This window comes from Loxodonta africana, chromosome 22 (assembly GCF_030014295.1).
Source record: "Loxodonta africana isolate mLoxAfr1 chromosome 22, mLoxAfr1.hap2, whole genome shotgun sequence".
Classification (NCBI taxonomy): Eukaryota; Metazoa; Chordata; class Mammalia; order Proboscidea; family Elephantidae; genus Loxodonta; species Loxodonta africana.
In genome coordinates this window covers 29,218,707-29,237,975 of record NC_087363.1, presented here as the reverse complement: position 1 = coordinate 29,237,975, position 19,269 = coordinate 29,218,707, and the positions used below count along the sequence as shown (strand labels likewise).

At 36.9% G+C, this 19,269-nt stretch overlaps 1 protein-coding gene across 8 annotated transcripts in view; it reads right to left on the bottom strand.

Moving 5' to 3' along the window:
* The window catches only part of ANO10 (anoctamin 10), a 229,651-nt gene that overhangs the window by 133,379 nt on the left and 77,003 nt on the right, over window positions 1-19,269 (bottom strand). The window lies entirely within an intron of this gene.

Genomic DNA, 19,269 nt, shown 5'->3' with positions numbered 1-19,269 from the left:
ACCTCTTCACTTTGGATTCATTTTGTTTGTTTTGCAACACTTCCATCGTCAAATGACAACATTCAACATATTCTAGCATATTCACATAATATACTTAGAAAATATTAAGTAAAAAAAAGTCATTAAAATCAGCACACTTAGATGAAAACCCAGTGATAAAAATCTTGAAGCTTTAAAAAGACTGCCAACTTACCTCTTTAGTCAGGGATATGGCTAACACATGGACTGTAAAATCATCTTTCCCATTTTAGATTCACTTTCAGAATTAGCAACATACTAATTGTACTGTTCTGCTACCAAATCTTTAAATATCTTCATATTTTATTAATCTATCTAATTAACCATGAATTTGACAATTTATTCACTGGACTTAGAGATGTAATATTTATGATTATTTTTATAATGCTAGAAACAGCACATCTGTGGAGTATTGCAGCTCGGTGCCAGCCATGGTAGAGTCATCAGCATGCACACTGACATGGTAATACGAAATGATTAATTAACAAGTTAAAGAAAAAAAATAAAACTGTTAAAAAGCACCAGAGTTGGGAAACAATTTCAACAGACTGGAATGATTGAAAAACTACATTGAGAATACATACTATATGTCACAATTTAAACAAAGTTTAAAAGAGGCAAAACTAAATGGCAATAAAAGTTAGGAACATGATTACTTTTGGATGGTAGTGACTGGGAGGGGTAGAAAGGGCTTCTGGTAAAGCGTTCTATGTCTTGTGAACGTGTTCACGTCAGGAAACTTCATTGAGTTTGACACTCTTAACCAGTGTCTCTAAGTACATTACATTCAGTAAAAGTTTCCTTAAGATACTTTAAATATTTACTTTAAATATCCTATAAATATCACAGAATATGCCATCTATATTCTTATTTCAGTCCTATTTGAAGTGATAAGTATTAGTAGAGGTCTCTTAAATTCTCTTAGAGTCTAAAATAATTTCTAATTTACTATTTGACTTTAATGATAATGGGAAAACAGTATATGTTTAAAAGGATATAATACAGACATATTTATACAGGCATATACATATGGCACATACAATGGCTATAATACACACACACATACACTCCATGCTACGCTTTAGTGGGTTGGAATAAAGTTATATAGGATTTACATTGCAGATTTATGGATTCATCTATGCAATTGATTTCTGAGGAAGATTGTCAAGATTTCTTCAATGGCTTCAATTTCAAAATGTCCCTTATCAAACTAAACTATGACAATATGTCCAGCATGCTTCTCATAGATCCTATATTAGGTTTAGCATTATGTTAACAAAATAGATTTTGTCGTGAACTACAAATAAATTAGAATACATATAATGATAATGCAAACATAAAATAAAATATGCTGTAAACTAAACAGAAGATGAAGCACTCTTCTTCAATTTATAAGTGAATATAATATATTGAGAGTATACAAAATGACCTAAATTCAATTTTTTTTTCCAGACACAAAAATATCATTACAGGAGAGTAACGTCAACAAAATGGTGGTGTAGCCAACTCCAAACTCTCATTCCTCACAAAAACATCAAAACAACAAGCAGAAACTCTCAAAATCAACTTTGTCAAGCCTCTGGAAAACAGTCAAAGGTTTCAGCAACCATGTGAAGGCTGAATTAAGAAAAAGGCAACTTAAAAATCGTAGGAAAGCTTTGTGGTGTTTTTCTTGTCCTTCCCCCACCCCTTCCCTAACTTGGTGGCAGTTTTAAAGATGGCAGCCCTTGTTCCCAGTGTAGGACTCTGGTGCCTGGTTCCAGAGGGAGCTGAACAGATCTTATTTGCAAATTACTGTATTTGGATGTTTTAATCTATCTGAAGGACTCACGCAAGGTGCTTACCTCTGTTTCATCTAACTCAGAAACCACTCAGGGCACAAAAGCCATGGGTGCTGCTTGAAAACACTGTAAAGCCAACAAAAACCTGCATCCACTTGAGGCAAAAGATTATTACTGAGACATACAACAGACTGCCTAAAGCCTAGGAGGAAGAGCCAGGGAGAGAGTTTCATTAGGAAATTAGGGCATTTAAAACTTCCTACATATTGTGGGAAATTTAGAAAGCTATGTGCATGCCCAGTACAGGATATAGGCTAGAAAGCATCTGAAAAGACTCTAAGCTTTCACAACTGGCTGATCTCTAGGCTCAGTGCAAGAAGGGAGTGAAGACCAAGGCAGAGTTGTCTATTCAAGTCCTTTACCCATTTTATGATTGGGTTATTTGTCTTTTTGTTGTTAAATTGTCTAAGTTTTATTTATATTTTGGTTATTAAATTCTTATCAGGTATATGGTTTCTGAAGACATGGCAGAGTTGTAAATGATCTGGCTAAGTGTTAAAGGACTAACCCAGCACAGGCCAATCCACAATGACTGGGAGAAATGTTTTGTTTTGTTTTGAGCTCCTGGAGTTCAAGGAAAGCTCTGTCAAAACACTACATGAACACAAGCTAAGCCTTTAATTATCAAGAATAGCAACACCTTTTGAAAGAGAAAAATGTGATTTCCAGAGTTATCACATTATAATATTTAAATGCCCAGTTTTTAACAACAACAAAAAAAAAAACCACTAAGCATACAGAGAAACAGAAAAACATTGCCCAGTTAAAGGGGAAAAAACAAACTGACAGAAACCATTCCTGAGGAAGCCCAGACATTGGACTCACTAGACAAAGACTTTAAAAAATAATTGTCTTAAATATGGTCAAAGAGCTAAAGAAAAACACGAATAAAGAGCTAAAGTAAGCCAGAAAAATGATGTATGACCAAAATGAGATTACCAATAAAGGAATAGAGACTATAAAAAAGAAACCAAACAGAACTTCTGGACCTGAAAAATACAGTAACTGAAATGAAAATATTTATTGAAGAGAGTTGACATCAGATTTGAACAGACAGAAAAAAGAATCCATGAACTGGAAAACAGAACAAATGAATTATCCAGACTGAGGAGTAAAAAGAAAAAAGAACGTGGAAAAATCAATAGAGCCTAAGGGACCTGTTGGACTCCATCAAGCAGACTAACAAATGCATTCTGGGAATCCCAGAAGGAGAAGAGTGAAACCTAAATAAATAGAAAGACATCCTGTGTTCATGGATTGGGAGACTTAATATAAAAGCAATATAAGAGTCAATACAATCCCTACCAAAATCTCAAAGGTGTTTTTTGCAGAATTGGAAAAATCTATCTTAAATTTCATATCAAATTTCCAAAGACCCAGAATAACCAAAACAATCTTGAAAAAGAAGAATTAAGTTGGAGGACTCACACTTCTGATTTCAAAACTTACTACAAAGCTACATTAATCAAAACACTGAGGTACTCACAAAGGACAGACACATAGACCAGTGGAACAGAACTAAGAGCCCCAAAATAAATCCTCACACCTGTGGTCACCTGATTTTCCACAAAGGTGTCAAGACCATTCAATAAGGGAAAGTACAGTCTCTTCAACAAATGGTGCTGGGAAAACTGGATATCCACATGCAAAAGAATGAAATTGGACTCTCATCTCACACCATATACAAAATTTAACTCAAAATGGATCAAAAAACCTAAATTTAAGAGCTAAAGATTTAAAGCTTTTACAAAAAAACATAGGGCCAAATCTTCACAACCTTGGATTTGGCAATGGTTTCTTAAATAGGACACCAAAAGCAGAGGCATCAAAAGAAAAAGTTGAATAAATTAGACTTCATTAAAATTAAAAAACTTTTATGCACCAAAGGACACTATCACGATAGTAAAAAGACAACACAGAAAATGGGAGAAAATGTTTGCAAACCATATATTCGATAAGAATTTTTATATCCAGAATATATAAAGAACTCCTACAACTCAACAACAAAGTGACAAATAACTCAATGAAAAAGTGGGAAAAGGCTACAATAGTCATTTCCCCAAAGAAGATAAACAAATGGTTGATAAGCACATGAAAAGATGTCCAGCATCATTAGTCATTACAGAAATGCAAATCAAAACCACAATCAGATACCACTTCACACCCACTCTAGTAGATATCATCAAAATGACAGCTAACAAGTGCTGGTGAGGATGTGGAGAACTTGGAATTCTCACACATTACTGTGGGGAACATCAAATGGTAGCCACTATGGAAAATGGTTGACAGTTCCTCAAGAAGCTAAATATAGAATTATCATATGATCCATTATTTCCACTCCTAGGTATATACTTAAACAGATATTTGTATGTGAATGTTAACAGCAGCATTACTGACAACAGCCAAATGTGGGAACAACCCAAGTGTCTATCAATAAATAAGTGGATAAACGAAATTGGCTCTAAACATACAATGGAGTATTATTCAGCCATAAAAAATAATAATAATAAAGTTCTGATACATGAAGATACTACACTAAGTGAAACAAGCCAGACACAAAACAACAAATATACTGTTCCACTTAAAATAAAATATCTAGAGTAGGCAAACGAATAGACACTAAGTAGATGAGAGTTTACCAGGGGCTGAGGAGAGGGGAAATTGGAGAGTTATTGCTCAATGGGTATAGAATTTTTGTTTGGAGTGATGAAAAATTGGAAATAGTGGTGATGGTTGCACAACATTTTTAATGGAATTAATGCCATTGAACTGTACACTTAAAATGGTTAAAATGACAAAATTTATATGTGTGTGTGTGTGTATATACATATATAATCTCCACAATAATAAAAAAATTTAAATAGTATTAGAGAGTTCTGGGTTTCCACAGGATAAGAGAGTCACCAAATTCCAAATCTCTCCACATATCTTTTAAAAAACCAGATCAATAAGGGGAACACATGAAGCTATCCATCACTCATGCTTACTATATAACTAGGAGACAGGGAATACCATGAATTTCATGTTGCATGAAAATAGGAAATAAACACTCAAATCCAGCAAGACCGGCTCCAGAGCCCACATCTTAGTGGTAAGTCAGAGCAGATACTGAGAAAAAAAGCGGAGAGGGGAATGGAAGTCTAGGGATGTTGGAACACAGACAAAATCACACCCAGAAAGAGAAATTTCCATCTTGACTGAGAACGCACTGAGAACAGGTTTAAGACCTGGGGTATCAGAATCTCCTGGAGAATCAAAAGGATAGGGCTTGAAAGTGCACAGAATCAGAGGTGGTAATCTTAGGAAACACTATTTCTGGAGGGATTACCTTGAAGGTGGAGGCAAGCCCTGAAGACTGGCAATTATGGAAAAAAGAAAACAAGAGTAAGAAATTTAGATTGCTACAGAAATAAACACAATCCCTACACCTTTCACCACAAAGAAGGTACTCACTAAAGAAATGACACTGTATTATACCAGCAGAAGGGAGCATTCTTCAACAAAGAAACTGAGTAAGTCATCCAAATCTCTTATCATGCAACTAGAACTACTATTACTGCTCCAGGAAAATTATGCATTTCAAAATGAACAAAAACAACAGACCACATCCATACAAAGTTACTGTAAGACTAAAAGAGATATTCCGGATCAAGGTATTTCAGTTTGGGGTTTTGTTCCTCCAACAAAATAAAAATACATACATATATACATCAAAGAAACAAACAATAACCAACCAAACAAACAAGACATGAACCGGATAAAAATTACAAGTCAATATCCAGCCTGGAATTAAATAACCTTAAATAAGCATTCATAAATTTGAAAACAAAAACAGAAAACCTTCAAATTAGAACTAGAAAAACGCAGAACAGAAATGTCAAACAAACAGAAAGATGTCAAATGACAGTGACTGAACTTAGCAAAGAAACTGAAGAGAAAGACAAATTTATCTTAGAAATGAAGATTAATTTACAAAGTGGCCAAGAGGGAATGGCTACAAATGAAAATATAATAAATGACATTAAGGAAAGGCTTGAAAAGCAAAGAGGAAAAAAATACAATAAATAAAGATATAAAAATGAAAGAAAATGACTGATGGGAAGACAAGCAGGAAAGATCCCACATACATATAACTGGAGACCTTGGAGACAGACAAAACAATGGAACAGCACTAATATTAAAACCTATAATTTTGGGGTTTTTTTTTGTCATAATTAAAGAAAACTTCCCAGAAATATACCGAGGACCTGAAGCTTCATTTGAAAGGTCCCACTGTGTATTTGGGAAAGTTGATCTGAAATAGTCAACTCTGAGATATATGCCAGTAAAACTATTCAATTTTAAAGATAAAAAAAAAGGTAATACAAACCTCTAGGCCTCCAAGCAAAACAATCGAGACACTTATTTACAAGAGAAGGAAAATAAAACTGGTACCAAACTCTGACAGCAACAAATCAGGACAACAGTGGAATAGCACTTTCAAGAAACTTTAAGAAATCTGAACCAAATTTTGTATCCAGTCAAGCTGTCTTCCAATCATCAATGTTACAGAAAAAAAAAAAAAAAAACCTTCTAAACATTCAAGAACTTAAGGACTCTTCCTGAAGAATGTTCTGCTACTCGAACTGCACAGTTTTCTAATCCTTATCCCTTGCACAATTCTTTTCTGGAAACTACTCCATTCTGAATGTAAACTGATCTCTTTCAGAAGTGGGAGACTTGCCTTTTCCTAAACTTTCTGGGACAGAAAGCAGGTTAGGTTAACCCCTGTAAGACCTTAAACTAATGCAAAATAATACGAGAAAAATGGTTGTTGACAAAGTCATATTTAAATAATTATGTACTAATTTTTTAATCATTAATTCTGAGGCACAGTGTTATTTGACAGGGTCCTGGTGGTACAGTGGTTAAGCGTTTGGCTCCTAGTCAAAAGGTCAGCAATTCGAATTCCTCAGATGCTCCTTGCAAGCCCTATGGGGCAGTTCTACTCTGTTGTATACAGTTGCTATGAGTCGGAATCAACTCAATGGCAACAGGTTTGGTTTTGGTTTTGGGTCATTCAACAAAACATATATTTCCCATTAATTGACAAGCTTTAAAGCCAACTCCCTAATTCAGTACTCCCCAAGGACAAAAGCAGTCCATTTAGGTGGCACTGTTGGGACCAGTGGAGCCTTGGTTGCTCAGTGGTTAAGAACTCGGCTGCTAACCAAAAAGTCGGCTGTTCAAATCCACCAGCTGCTCCTTCGAAACCCTATGGGGCAGCTCTACGCCATCCTATAGGGTCACTAGGAGTCGGAATCGACTCAACAGCAAAGGGTTTGGTGGTGGTGTTTTTTTTTAAATTGGGACCAGTAATTTCTCAGTTAATAAAAAAAAAATTAGCTAAAATGGGAAATCATAAAAAAGTCTCTCTTTAGTATTTTATCTCAGCAAATATTTAAAAGTACATTTACTTGTAAATTCTTTTATATAGGGCCAAGGCCTTCCCTGTGATTAGCATCTGGTGTTGGAGTCACCCACTGCCTTCCATGCATAAATAATACCCATAAGACAATGTCTAAGCTTCTCAGGTTTGTTTTCTTTAAAGAAGAGTGAAAACTTAAAAGACACTTGTGAAGCAATGTGAAAACAGAATCTGGAAGCTGTCCATATTTTATGATCTCTCCCCAGTCTTTCATAATTGCCTTGTCTTTATCCAATCTGAGAGCAATTTGTCTTTATGGAGTCTTTCCAAAGGTTTTCACAGAAATGTAGGCTCTATCTGTTTTAACACACACATTTCATCACTTTTCATTCCATTTAATTAAATTATGCCAATTACAGTAACAAAAATACCACATATAAACAGACTTGGGAACAAAATGCCTCTTGGTGAGCACTTAACTCAGTGAGTGGATGTCTTAGGCTGGGTTCTCTACAGAAGCAAAACCGGTGATGCATATACATATAAATATGTATATAAAAACCAAAAAACCAAACCCATTGCCAGTGAGTCAATTCTGACTCATAGCGACCCTATAGGACAGAGTAGAACTGCCCCATAGGGTTTCCAAGGAACGACTGACTTGTGGATTTGAACTGCCAACCTTTTGGTTAGCAGCCTAGCTCTTAACTGCTGCACCAGCACGGCTCCAAATATATATAGAGATTTATTTCAAGGAAACTACTCACACAGTTGTGGAGGTGGCAAGTCCCAAATCTGTGGGGTCAGGTGTCAGGTTTCTCCTGGCTTACATGGTTATGGGGGCTGATGAACCCAAAACTGGCAGGTCAGGAGGCAGGCTGCTGGCTCACATTCCAAGAACCACAGGTCAGAGGATGGTGGGTCAGATGCAGGATCAAGATAAACAGCAAGCTTTGCCAGAACATGCATACATACTGTATGCAGGCCACACCCTTTCAATAATTGGTTGTTCACATCAGATCACAAAATGGAGGATGATTACGTAACATCTGCCAAACCACTGAGAATCATGCCTAGCCAAGTTGATACATAACCTTAACCATCACAGTGGACTTCTGCCTCGTTGCCTCCACCCTCACCCCACCCAGTGAGGGCCTCTGCCAGTTAGGGCATTGCAAGAAGGGAAAGGAAAGGCCTGGGTCATCTGGTGAAGGAGGTCAGAAAACAAGGCTCTACTGCACTGTAATTTATCTCGAGGACAGTTCTGTGCTCTCTATCTGACAGCATATCCAGAGCCAGGAATGTATTTTAGTCAAGCCTGGCGTATTTTAAGCATGCAACACATATATATTCAACAAAAGAATTTCCCTTGACTGACACCATTAGGAAGACACACAAAAAAAACATTTTACTTGGATGAAAACTGAAGAAGCAGACAGTTGTAGAAAGACCAAGAGATTACCAAAATTATCAGAGGATGAAAAGGAAAAAAAAAAAAAACCCAGTTGAATAATTCTATTCAGAAGTATCCTATTCCAAAAGATGAAAAACTTATTTACTCTTCCAGGAACCCAACACATGCCCAACACTGGGAAGTAGTGACCAGATGAATAAATTGGTTGGTTGTGGTTCTTTCCTAGAGTTTTTAAACTGAATTCTCTGAATTTAATCAAACCTTTCAATTAGGTGAAGAGGCCTCTATAGAAGCAGATTTTTTTTTTTCTTTTCTGAAACAACAATGACAAGAATAAGTAACAAAGCTTGAATACTTACTCTTGCCAGGCACTGGTGTAAGCATACTGCGTGCATTTAATCCTCATAACAACTGTAGGAAGTAGGTACTGAACTCATTCAAAGGCAGTCAATGGTATAACCAGGATTTGAACCCAGAGCCCATGTTCTTAACCACTATACATACTGCCTAACATAGTTCACCTTTTCTTATATGTAATTTTAATATTTTGCCTAAGGGTTTCATCAGTATATTATGTCCCAAAGGTACGACATCAAAGTCTTCTCTATCAGTCTGAGACTAGCTTAAAATAATCCAGTGAGCAAGTAGGTAGAGTATGGATGAAACGAGATTAGCCAGGAGCTGGTAACTGTTGCAGATGGGTATGAGATCACAAAGGTTCATTATACTGGTCTCTACTTTTGTGTATGTTTAAAAGTTTCCATAATAAACATTTACAAATGGGTGAATTAAAAAAAAAAAAAGTCTTCTCAAAAGACAGGGAACAGAGAGAGAGAACATAAATGTGGTGTTAAAAATTGGTGAATTCTGATAAGGGGTATATGGGAATTCTCTGTATTATTCTTGAAACTTTTTTGTACCTGTGAAACTATTTTTTAAAAATAGGAAAAATAAACCTTGTGAGTCACAGCCCCAAAGAACCCGAGAGGCTCGGTGAGTCAGAGAAACCTTCAGTCATTAAAAATAGCTGAGAATCAATTGTTTCTAAGCAGATCTGGGGGGGAGGTGTTGGGGGCAACAAAACATGATAACGTAAAATCTTTTTAAGAAACTGCAATTAAATGATATTTTCAAAACTATCAGTTTAGCAAGCATGGTGCAGACAGGCTTGCTGGTCATAAGAACCAAAGGTTTAGAAACTCAGGGTGATTTCTGGGGTAAGTCGTTCATTCATTTTCACCTTAGGAGTAAAGAACAACTTCAGTAGGTTAATTGTTAGCATTCAATATGTCTAATGTGGGCATTTTGCCAGGTTCAGAATTATTGGAAAACTGTGTATGCATTTAATGTTAAAATGAAATATCTAACATTTGGAGGATTTTAGACCACTTCTCTTTTTTTGGAATTGGAAATTTTTGTGTAATTCTTCATTTAAAGTAGTGATCCTTTGCTTGAAATTATACCAAGGAAGTGAAATAAATTCGTTTCAAAAGTGAGGGTAGATTACCTAAGGAAAAGTATTTGGATATTGATTTAATCCTGCAGGCTGAACTTTGTGATATTTTAGCATTTTTAACCTACAAAAATGTCATTTTCCTACTGTTGCGCTAATAGATTGGTAGGCTATTCTCTTGGTCAGCCTCTAAGAAATTTCTGTAACTCTCTTACAAATAAAAGTTGTGTTCAGGTGTCATCAGCTTTTAAAAAAAAAAATTTTTTTTTTTTTTAGCTTTTAAAGGCAACGCTAAAACAAAACAAAGTCAAACAAGCCCGTTGCCCTTGAGTGGATTCCGACGCCTAGTAGCCCTACACGACAGAGGAGAACTGCCCCATAGGGTTTCCAAGGCTGTAAATCTTTACGGAGGCAGACTGCCACATCTTTCTCCCACGGAGCAGCTGGTGGGTTGGAGTCACTGACCTTTCAATTAGCAGCCTAGCGCTTGGCCACTGTGCCACCATGCAACATGCAACACTAGGTGGCAGTAAAAACACAAAAGTTGTGACATAGGATGCTGAGTTCTCAGCATATACTAATGAACATTTTTGCCATTACTCAATTTTATGCTACACTAAATGAAGCTTTCAAAAAATCTCCGAAGAATCAAAAACCTAAATAAAAATTAAAGTTTTCTGGCTGTAGGAATGTGACCCAGAAAGGCTATTTAAACAATATACTCACAATTTGTGAGGTTATATTAAATGGAAGTGGTTTTAACTTGAGCAGGGTAGAAAATTGAGTTAAACTATGAAAAATTGTGAAAGAAAATGGTCTTAAAATATTTACACACGCCCAGTGTCCCAACAAAATATATTCCCAATTTATTTAAATATATTTTAACAAGTCAATGGATAGATGTTAGCCAATACACATTTTGGATACTTCAAGGTCAACATACAAGGGTCAACGAATGGTTAATATATATATATGTTGATATATCATCTAAAAAATGTATATACTTTATCCGATATCCTTGATATATATTTATTGTACCTTGCCAGAGAATATACTGTAGGTTGAAGAAGATAAGAGAACTTAAATTTAAAAGTGTTATTTCACAGTTGAGGTTGTTTGAGATGTATTTTTAATTTGAACAATTGTCTAAACATTAGATCTTTCTTAATATGTAAATTATGCGAACACTAATACCCAACATCAATTTTCTAAAACTTACATTTTTAAAGTCGTACTTTGTTAACAAATTCTAATTGCCTAAATGTATTTTAGATGTCACTTAATTTAGAGAAAGAGACTTCAAAATAAACATCTCAGTTGTCTTTTTTCATCAAGAAGTTCATATATATATTCATGGCTTCTATTTCATGGCTTTTTTTAATCACGGATATTTCTACACTTCTACAGATCATGAACAAACATCTAAAAGCGCAGCGTGCTATTTTCTAATATCCTAGTAGGTAAAACTTTTTTTTTTTTTAACACAATAAATGCTAACACTTTTCTTGACTATAGGAAAAAAATAGAGGGTAAAATAGAATTTTATTTTAAAATTAATTTTAAGGTTCTGTTTCCTTATCTGAAAATACACTTGCAGACCAAACAGACCCACTCACAGACAGAAACATGTTGATGTGAGCCTCTGGTGACTTTGATAAATCTTCTCTAACATTCTGGAATCGAGTGGCAGCACGACTTTGCAAACTTCTATGGAACTAAACCAAAAAACTCCTGTTTTCGAATTTATTTGTAAACTTTTCTACATTTTGGATTCATTACAAGACCAGATGGCATTCAGCTAAGGTCTCAGGAACACTAGAATAAAATTAGTTAACTTAGTAATTTTGGGTTACTTCTAACACTTTTTCTGAGCTTGATTTTGTTCTGACACAGAAAATTCTCTATTTTGAAACCAAAGCGAAGGTCCTCACAAATGTACTGAAGACAAAAAACTAAAAACAAAGAAATCTTCAAATTTATTGCCACAGTAGAAAAAAGGGACTTATTTTGATACCAATCTGTGCCAATATATCCCAGCTTTTGAGCAATAGTTAACCTAACAATGTATCATAAAATAAACCATAGGTACTGTAAGCACGTTAAAACAAATACACACCAAAAACAATCACTCTTAACAAGAATTTATCCTTGGAAATTAAGGGAAGGAGCCCTGGTCCTGCAGTGCTTAAGAGCTACGGCTGCTAACCAAAAGGTCAGCAGTTCAAATCCACCAGGCGCTCCTTGGAAACCCTATGGGGCAGTTCCACCCTGTCCTATAGGGTCGCTATGAGTCGGAATCAACTCAACAGCAATGGTTTTTTTTTTTTTTTCAACCAAAGGAAATGCTTCTTTGTTTAGAGGTATAAACCTGGCAGGGATTCAGATAGCCTAAAACTTTGCTTCTGTCAAAATTACAGCCATCCTTAAACCAAAAATATCCCCTGAAGGCTTCTCATAACTCGACAATAGTTTCGCTTAACTAGTGAAAAATGTCTGCCTTGAGCATTATGTTCTTTTAAGAACTATCTATATGGGATCAAATTGACCAAAAGCAACTCATAAGATCAGATGGGAACCTTAGGGGGCAGTGAGTTTATGTTAATGGGGGAGGAAAAACTCAAAAAAGGCAGGTGAAAATGGTTGCACAACCTGAAGAATGTGATCAGTCACTGAACTGTACATGTAGAAACTATTGACTCAGTGTATGCTTTGCTGTGTATATTTTCAGCAACAACAAAATGAATAAAATAAAAAGTTACAGCCAAGAAAACCCTATGAAGCAGTTCTACTCTATCACATGAGGTCACTGTAAGTCGAAATTGACTTCACGGCACCCAACAACAAAACCTTATTGGCATTTTGGCCTTGTGGATTAATTTTAGCCTGAAAAATACCTCTCACCTATGTCACAATTGACTGCTGTGATTTTGTCGGTCACCCCTTAGGTTGCCAGGTACCTCTAACTTATGTCCTAGGAGTAGATTATAGTGGGGGCAGAAGTCAGCGGGAAGTCTCCAACAGCATGGATGAAACTGCCCTTTGCTACAGCTCTGGGAAATCAGAACAAAGCCACATCCAAGCTTTTCCAAAATATGTTATGGGGGGGTCACCGAAGGAAGAAGGTGAAGACAGCAGGGTCTGCTACTTTCAGATGAAATTCATGATTACATATTCATGACCATTTCCTCCTCCAACCTTGGCATAAAGTGTGTATATGAATAAATATCTAATTACATATGTACGTGGGTGCATGCATGCGTGTGTGTATGTAAAATATGCACATCTCAACTATATTAAGAAGTAAAGTCCTTGAGGACAAAAATAAAAAGGTGGCTTTGTCTTTCCATAGCATCAGATTCAGTTACCATGCACATAGCTGTTCTCAATATGGAATGTAATTTAATTAAAGAATACAAAGGGTGAGCACTTGCCACTTTATAAGAAGAACTTTAAAATGTCATAGACCAACAAATATAATCATATAATTACTACTGAATATAAATGTAACAAAAGATGAATAATATCTACTTTTCCTTTTAAATAAAAATACTGAAATTCCCATTTTCTTTTTTAATGAGCCTAATTTGCTAATTCAACATTCATCCAAACACTGAACTACAGACCTACTATGTGCTAGTCACTATTCCAGAGGGTGGTTTTATGTACTGAGATAGAAAAGTAGACATGACCCTACCCTCAGGAAGCTAACAGTCCAGAAGTTAAATACACAAACCTACAAGTAAGTGCCTGGCTTGTGAATGGGATAAATGCCATGAAGGGAAAGAACACAAGGCTTAGTGAGAGACTAACAGAAGAGACTTAATTGAGGTGGAGGAGTCAGAAAGGCCTGAGAGTCACAGCGAAATCTAATAAAAGAATAAAAGTGAGCTAATCAGGTCCAAAGAGAGGGCTTCCCACGTACAAATGTCCCAAGTCAAAAATTAAAAAAAAAAAGATTAGTAAACAAGATAGTGAGGACTTCTGCTTCCAGGAAGATAAAGAAATACTTTTCACCATTCCTCCTGCTAAGTACAACTAAAAACACTACATGCAACATTGACATTGCTGTCGAGTCAATTCCAATTCATAGCGACCCTATAGGACAGAGAAGAACTGCCCCATAGGACTTCTAAGGAGCGGCTGGTGCATTCAAAGTGCTGGCCTTTTGATTAGCATCCAAACACTTAAACATTGCTCTACCAGGGCCCCAATATGTAATATGTTGTTGTTGTTATGTGCCGTCGAGTTGGTTCCGACTCATAGCAACCCTGTGCACAACAGAATGAAACACTGCCCGGTCCTAAGCCATCCTTACAGTCAGTGTTATGCTTGAGCTCATTGTTGCAGCCACTGTGTCAATCCACCTCGTTGAGGGTCTTCCTCTTTTCCACTGACCCTGTACTCTGCCAAGCATGATGTCCTTCTCCAGGGACTCATCCCTCCTGACAACATGTCCAAAACATATAAGATGCAGTCTCGCCATCCTTGCTTCTAAGGAGCATTCTGGTTGTACTTCTTCCAAGACAGATTTGTTCGTTCTTTTGGCAGTCCATGGTACTTTCAATATTCTTTGCCAACACCACAATTCAAAGGCATCAATTCCTTTTTGGTCTTCCTTATCTATTGTCCAGCTTTCACATGCATATGATGCAATTGAAAATACCATGGCTTCGGTCAGGCGCACCTTAGTCTTCAAGGGGACATCTTTGCTCTTCAACACTTTAAAGAGGTCCTTTGCAGCAAGTTTACCCAATGCAATGTGTCTTTTGATTTCTTAACTGCTGTTTCCATGGCTGTTGATTGTGGATCCAAGTAAAATGAAATCCTTGACAATTTCAATCTTTTCTCCATTTATCATGATGTTGCTCATTGCTCCAGTTGTGAGGATTTTTGTTTTATGTTGAGGTGCAGTCCATACTGAAGGCTGTGGTCTTTGATCTTCATCAGTAAGTGCTTCAAGTCCTTTTCACTTTCAGCAAGCAAGGTGTGTCATCTCCATAACGCAGGTTGTTAATGAGTCTTCCTCCAATCCTGATGCCCTGTTCCTCTTCATATACTCCAGCTTCTCATATTATTTGCTCAGCATACAGATTGAATACAACCCTGACACACACCTTTCCTGACTTTAAACCAATCAGTATCCCATTGTTCTGTCTCAACAACTGCCTCTTGATCTATGTAAAGGCTCCTCATGAGCACAGTTAAGTGTTCTGGAATCCCCATTCTATATGTAATATATATACATATATATTAGACACACATATACAAATTATATATATAATAGATATATACATATGCATACATATGGATAATACAAAATTTATAATATATAAATGGACATTATATGTAAAATAAGCATAAGAAGACTCTGAAGGTAGAGAAAAGAAAGCAAGCCAGGTAGGACCCTTGAGACTCAGAGAACAACATGACACTGAGTTTCTTGGGTTTTGTTTTTTACCTCATATATCCGAGACCGGGTGCTGGAGAAGCGAGCAGCCCAGAAACGCCAGTGAGCACATACCACAGTACAAAAAAGCCCCAAGAAAAGCCTTCCCTCTCTAGCCAAAGGACCAGGACAGGAGCAGTCTAGAAAGCCAGAAACAAGCATTTTAGACAATAACCGCTCTACTCCAGCCAAATACCACAGAAAAAACTGTAGCCCTATACCCACCTATGCCAGCAAATGCCTAGAGGAGAGCCTAGACTTACACCCTTGCCAGGCTGTAACAAGGTACTTCAACACACCCACCAAAGCGTGTCAGAGAAGGCTGATTAGGGACACTGAAATTCTATCCCTCTTGGGTGATAAGAAGGTCCCCTGCAATCTTATCAGTGGCAATCATGTGGGGACCCTGGATTTTTATCCCTACCCAGCATTAATGAAGCCTCCCTCCCTCTTCCTGCTGGGTGGGTATCAGAGGAGCCCTAGTAGAGAGTCAGGACTTTCACCACCATTTAGCAGTACAGAGGCCAGGCCCCTGACACAATGACAGTGAAGGTCACATTGGGAGCAGAAACAAAGCACTCCTGCACTCCCCTCCCCACTGCCCCAAGCTAGTGTGGTATCACTGGAAGCCTAGTGGGAATCTGGAACTTCCACCACACCCGGCAGTAACAAACAGCCTCTCCTTCCCCATGTCAATGGAGGCTGAGTAGGGAACCTGGACTTGCACTGCCAACTGGGAGCAACAAAGCAACCTTTTCCCTTCACCCCTCCAACACACACACACACACACACACACACACACAGTGTCAGGGTGGTGTTAAAGGAGACTGGCTAAAAAAACAGAAGACTTAAACAAAATTCAGGGTCTCATAACATGATACCCAACATGCTCAAGTTGAAGTTGAAAACCACGCATCATGTGGAGAACCAGGAAAACCTCGTCCTGAATGAGAAAAGACCATCAAGACACCAGTACTGAGGTGAATCAGATGTTGGCGTTATCTGTCAAGGATTTTAAAGCAGCAATCACAAAGATGCTTCACCAGTTAATTACGAATTTTTTTGGAATAAATGGAAAAATGCAAAATCCCAGCAAAGAAATAGAAATTATAAAAAGGAACCAAATAGGAATTATAGAACTAAAAAATGTAACAACAAATAAAAACTTAAGTGAATGGGTTAGGCAGAGTGGAGATGACATTGGGAAAAATCAGTGAACTTGAAGATACATCAATAGAATTGTCCCAATGTGAAAAACAGAGAAAAAACAAGCTGAAAAAATTATACAGATTCTCAGGGATGTGTGGGACAATAATAAAATATCCAGCATTCATCTCATCAGAATCCCAGAGGAGAGGGGAAGGAAAACAGGGCTGAAAAAGTATTTGAAGAAATAATGGCTGAAAATCCCCAAATTTGGTGAAATACACCACATTTGATCTGAGAAGATCTAAGAAGCTGAGCACTTCTCAAACAAGATAAACCCAAAGATACCCACATGAAGACCCATCATAACAAAACTTCTGAAAACTAAAAACAAATTTCGAAAGCAGCTGAAGAAATGTGACATTACCCATAAAGGAATACTAGTTCAAATGACAGCAGATTTTTCATCTGAAACCATGGAGGCCAAATGGAAGTGGCACAGTATTTTTCAAGTGCTGAAAGAAAAGAATTGTCAACCACAAATTCTATATCCAGTGAAACTACCCTTCAGGAATGGAGGGAAAAAAAAATATTTGGGATGAAGAAAAACTAAGAGAATTTGTCACTATCAGGCCTACCCTTAATAATCACTATCAGGCCTACCCTTAAAGACTAGCTAAACTAAGTTCTTCAAACAGAAAGGAAATTATAAAAGAAAAGGTCATGTACCATTTATATAATATTCTCAAAATGACAAAATTATACAGAGGGAGACTAGACTTGTGGTTTCCAGGAATTTTAGGGCTGTTGGGGGAGGGGTAAGGTGGTGATTATAAAGTGGTAGCTTAGGAAGATTTTTGTGATGATGGAGATTTATCATGACTGCAATGGTAGTTACATGAATTTATATGTGCTATATTTTGTGCCATGTACCAATGTCAGTATCTTGGTTTTTTTTTTTTATATATTTTATAAAGATCTACAAAAATCTATATGTGCCATGTACCAATGTCAGTATCTTGGTTTTGATACTGCACTACAGTTATATAATGTAACTATCAGGGGAAACTGGATGGAAGGTACATGAAACCTCAGTACTATCTTTGCAACTTCCTGTGAATTATAATTATTTCAAAATAAAGAATGAAAAGAATAAAATTAAGTGAAGATTAAAAGTCACAATCATAGGCTAGCAATTTAAATTTTCTGTAGATAGCCAAAGATTTTTCTCATACTTTTTTTAATATTGACTTACTTCTGTTGTATACTAAGGGACCAGTTTAGATAATGACAGTAATCCAGCTGCTTTAATACTATGTAAAGAGACAAAAAAAAAAAACTTAAGAAGCATAATAGTTAGAACCTAAAGAGCAACACAAAGTGCCCCCAGAACCTGCAGATTAAGCAAATTTACGAGAACTAGATTAGCAAAATCAGTATGCAACACGAGATTAGCCATCAGCAGACTAGTCCTGTGGGTCACTAAATCTAAATCAAACAAGATCAGGCCCTGGAAGTCTGGTTAAGATATCACCAAATACAAAAGAAAGCAGTAGACTAATCGATGGTAATAGTATACAAGAAGATAGACTGAGCCAGCCAAAAATCTAGAGAAAGTGATGGCAAAATCAGAAAGTGCACAGTACTGACCTTATCCAACACTGCTGAGAAACTAACTATACCACAATGTGGCTCATGACAGAGCTCTGTTCTGTTAGGGAGTGGCGATGGTTTTCAGGATTTCCACATCTTTGAAGACTATTACACTCCCTTGCTCTGGTTCTAAATTTACCAAGAAATCTTCTGGTTACCGATTCAACTTTTACACAGACTGCGATGGTCACTGGAAAAGTATATCCTTATTGTAAATTGGAGTCCTGGTGGCACAGTGGTTAACAGCTTGGCTGCCAACCAAAAGGTCAGCAGTTTGAATCCACCAGCTGCTACTTGGAAACCCTATGGAGCAGTTCTGCTCTGTCCTACAGGGTCACTATGAGTCAGAGTTGACTCAAAGGCAACAGGTTTGGGTTTTTTGTTTTTTTTTTGTATTGTATTGTAAATTAATTAACTGGCATTCTAGTTGCTCCCTTGTGAGTTTCATTAGTTTTAAGTTCAAATCAGTCCCAAAAGCCTATATTAACTCTGAATGTACTGGCAAAGACAAGTTCCTAGATCTGCAAAGTTAAGGGTCAGATCCTAAATTAAGAAGGTACACAGTGAGCCTGGCCAGCTGGCCTCCCTTCTACCCAGGGCACCTCTGTCTTGTTTTCTCACTTCCATAGGTATTAAGTTAGCCTTGCAAATAGCTCTCCAAAATCCTGTTCAACTCACAAAATTCAGAACAGATCTGCTTTTATCTTCCAGTCCATTCTCTATCCCCTCCTATTCACCGCCTTCTAAAATCATTCTCAAAAACACGTATTCTACATGTATCATTTACCGTGATACAATTTCTATCGAATATGCTAATGGTGCAAGAAGAGCACGCAGAACATATTACTTTAGCCAACACTGGAATTGCTCAAGTCATGATTTCATTTTTTC